Source organism: Tursiops truncatus, chromosome X (assembly GCF_011762595.2).
Source record: "Tursiops truncatus isolate mTurTru1 chromosome X, mTurTru1.mat.Y, whole genome shotgun sequence".
Classification (NCBI taxonomy): Eukaryota; Metazoa; Chordata; class Mammalia; order Artiodactyla; family Delphinidae; genus Tursiops; species Tursiops truncatus.
In genome coordinates this window covers 57875549-57880059 of record NC_047055.1, presented here as the reverse complement: position 1 = coordinate 57880059, position 4511 = coordinate 57875549, and positions in this window count along the sequence as shown.

The window sequence follows — 4511 nt, the reverse complement described above, 5'->3', positions numbered from 1 at the left end:
CTTGGGCTTGGCTTTGTCTCTGTTTTATTAATGTTAACTCCTCTTAAATGTCCCAAAATACCTCTAACTATTTGAGAGGAACATATGCTACATGGGACCCCCAATGCTGCTTAGCATTCCTTCTACTGGTTCCTGGGTGGTTTCCTATTCTGTTTTCCAGGAGAGGCATTACAGACCTTTTATTCTCAAACCTCCTATACCTGCCAATGATGACTGTCTCCTATTACATAGAGAAAAAAATAAGTTATTACACATAGTTTTTCCCAACTTCTTCACATCTACCTTCAAGACTTACCTCTTTTCAGCCATGCATCCCCCTTTTCTAAAGCTAATGCTTCTATTTGTGTTCCTGATCTCCTCCTTTCCTATCTTTTCCAGTACCATATTCCATCCCATTTAATCTTCAGTCTTTGGTTTCTCTTTTCATTCATTTTGTTTTCTCAATCTCTAAATAGCTTCAGATCTTCTTTATCCAAAGACAACAGTAACAAAAACCTTTCCCCAACTCTACCTCTTCCTCTTGAGCTATCTTTTCTTTCTCTTTCCTATGATTTTCAGACTTCATAAAACAGTAATTAATGTCACTTTCTTACTTCCTCACTTTCAATTCCTCTCTAAGTTGTGACACCTTGGCCTCTATACCTACTTGAATATTCTGTAATGTTTGACTCTTGACCACTCCCTCCTAAAATTCAGTTCTCCCTTTGGTGTCATTGCTGCTCCTCTTGTTATTCTTCATTCTTCTCTTGCTCTGAATCCCTTAAATGCTGAGGCTCCTCAGGTTGCATTTCTAGTCTTTTCTCATTCTGTGCTCTCTCATTTCCATTCAACATACTTTACTGACTTCAGCTACCATTTATATGTCATTATTATTTATATTTCCAGCTCCTGTATTTCTCCAGAAGTGTATAGCTATCTTTCTAATTATTTGTTAGTCATATCCACCTAATATCCCATAGATATCCTCAATGTCAGTAGACTTAAAACTAAATTGTCTCTACATCTCTCTCATTTCTGTTTTTCTCAAATCTTTTCTACCTTCTCTAATCCTTGCTCTCATTCAAGTCTTCTTCATCACTTTCCTGGATTATTATAGTAGCCCCTGGTTAATCTGCCTGATATCAATCTTGCTTTTTGTCATTTAACAATGCATTCTCCTTATAGGTAACAGTAAACCAGTTAACTGTAGCTTAAATAAGTGAGAGTCTATTTAAAGTCTGGGAATTGGTCAGTACAGGGTTGGTATAGTGGCTCATTGGTATCATCAAGGATCTAGACATTTTCTCTTTCTACTCTGCTCTTTAGCATGTTGATTTGTCACCTCATGATCACAAAATGGCTCCTATACCTCTGGGGAACACATACACACTCAGAGTAGGAAGAAGGGTTACAGAAACTGTACCAGATGCTTCTGACCCCCTTTTATCAGAGAAGTAAGTGCTTCCTCAAAAGACTTATGTCTATATCTTGACCAGAATTTGTCATGTAAGCCACATTTAGCTCAAGGAAGATTGGCAAGTCACATTTTTGTCTATGGAGAGAAAGGCAAGGGGTAAGGGATTTGGAATGGGTGTTGAGTTTAAGCTAACACACAGTGTCTGCCACCTTGTTCTTCTAACCCATCTGTCATATTATTATGACATAGTTATGTTTCTAACAACTGTTTTGGGTAGTTGTGTTCCTGAAGTCCTCAGTGGCTAATCATTGCCTACAGAATCAAATCAAGACCCCTTAGTATGACATACAAAGCCCTTAATATATGATCCCAACTAAACTTTAATCCTTCCTTCCTTCTCCTCACCCACCGTACTGCCAATGTATGTTATATTTTATCTATAACTTACCACTTGCCTCTTGAACATGCTTTGCTATTTTATGTCTCTTTTTCTCTGCCTATGTTGGTGTTTCCTCTTAGGATTTTTTCTGTCTCATCCTGCTTCATTCCAACTTCCTACTCATCCTTCAAACCTATCCTTTCTCAGTTTTCCAAGGTAGGATATAGATGCGCTCTCCTGTACATTCCCTTACATTTGGTATTTATAGCTGTGATAGCACATACATTTTATTATAAAACTAAAACTAGGTTAGTATTTTTTCACTTACAAGGCTCCTTGTGGGTATGACTGAATCATATATTTGTGTAGCTTTTATGCCCATGAATACCTGGTATGTAGTAGAAACTCACATGTTCTACCATGCTGGTTGTAACACAGAATTATAATTATTTTGCACCCTATCAAAAGGCTTACATTCTACTAGAAAGGATAGAAACATACACAAATACAGTGTTCTATGTAGTATCTTCCCTAAGATAGGTACTACAAAAGAACTATGGATGCTCAGAGATGGAACGTAGTTCTGAGATGAAGTTAAGGAGGCAGTGGTCCTTGATCTGCTCAAGGTGGGGAAGCAGTTCACTTGCTAGTTTTTTATAGGTAAGCTTTTCAAAATTAAGCTTCAGCATTTTAAATAAATTTTTTTTACCTCAGATCTGTTTATAAACAAATGCACCGATATTTCATCAAATCCAAGAAAAAAGTGCTGCCAGGTCACCTTATCTTTGATAAAGGAGGCAAGAATATACATTGGAGAAAAGACAGCCTCTTCAATAAGTGGTGCTGGGAAAACTGGACAGGTACATGTAAAAGTATGAAATTAGAACACTCTCTGACACCATACAAAACAATAAACCCAAAATGGATTAAAGATCTAAATGTAAGGCTAGACACTATCAAACTCTTAGAGGAAAACATAGGCAGAACACTCTGTGACATAAATCACAGCAAGATCCTTTTTTTGTTTTTTTTTTTTTTGCGGTTCGCGGGCCTCTCACTGTTGTGGCCTCTCCCGTTGCAGAGCACAGGCTCCGGACACGCAGGCTCAGGGGCCATGGCTCACGGGCTTAGCCGCTCCGTGGCATGTGGGATCTTCCCGGACCAGGGCACGAACCTGTGTCCCCTGCATTGGCAGGCAGACTCTCAACCACTGCGCCATCAGGGAAGCCCTTTTTGACACACCTCCTAGAGAAATGGAAATAAAAACAAAAATAAACAAATGGGACCTAATGAAACTTCAAAGCTTTTGCACAGCAAAGGAAACCATAAACAAGACCAAAAGACAACTGTCAAAATGGGAGAAAATATTTGCAAATGAAGCAACTGACAAAGGATTAATCTCCAAAACATACAAGCAACTCATGCAGCTCAATATCAAAAAATGAAACAACCCAATCCAAAAATGGGCAGAAGACCTAAATAGACATTTCTCCAAAGAAGATATACAGATTGCCAATAAACACATGAGAGAATGCTCAACATCATTAATCATTAGAGAAATGCTAATCAAAACTACAATGAGATATCATCTCACACCGGTCAGAATGGCCATCATCAAAAAATCTGGAAACAAATGCTGGAGAGGGTGTGGAGAAAAGGGAACCCTCTTGCACTGTTGGTAGGAATGTAAATTGATACAGCCACTATGGAGAACAGTATGAACGTTCCTTAAGAAACTAAAACTGGAACTACCATATGACCCAGCAATCCCACTACTGGGCATATACCCTGAGAAAACCATAATTCAAAAAGTCATGTACCAAATTGTTCATTGCAGCTCTATTTACAATAGCCAGGACATGGAAGCAACCTAAGTGTCCATCAACAGATGAATGGATAAAGAAGATGTGGCACATATATACAACGGAATATTACTCAGCCATAAAACGAAACGAAACTGAGTTTTTTGTAGTGAGGTGGATGGACCTAGAGTCTGTCATACAGAGTGAAGTAAGGCAGGGAGAGAAAAACAAATACCATATGCTAACACATATATATGGAATCTAAGAAAAAGAAAAGTCATGAAGAACCTAGGGGCAAGATGGGAATAAAGACACAGACTTACTAGAGAATGGACTTGAGGATGTGGGGAGGGGGAAGGGTAAGCTGTGACAAAGTGAGAGAGTGGCATGGACATATATACACTACCAAACATAAAATAGGTAGCTAGTGGGAAGCAGCCCCATAGCACAGGGAGATCAGCTCGGTGCTTTGTGACCACCTAGAGGGATGGGATAGGGAGGGTGGGAGGGAGGGAGATGCAAGAGGGAAGAGATATGGGAACATATGTATATGTATAACTGATTCACTTTGTTATAAAGCAGAAACTAACACACCATTGTAAAGCAGTTATACTCCAATAAAGATGGTAAAAAATAAAAAGTGCTGCCAGTTAATGATAATACTTACCCTGATTTCAGGTCTGTTAGTGTGTAAAAATATAAGCATTTGAAATATAATAAGATATGGAGGATAAAAAATATCCTAAAGGCAAGTGTAAGTTATTTTTGAATTATCTGCTATTTTGGATCATCAGCTCTGCTACTAGCCATTAGTATATTAGTTTGGATAATGGAAAGTTGACTGGTAAAATCTCTTTCAGAGTAAAAGATCTGCTGAAACGAGTTTGTTCACTTGTTGTATTGTACAACACTCAAAATCAAACTGCTGTTGGAC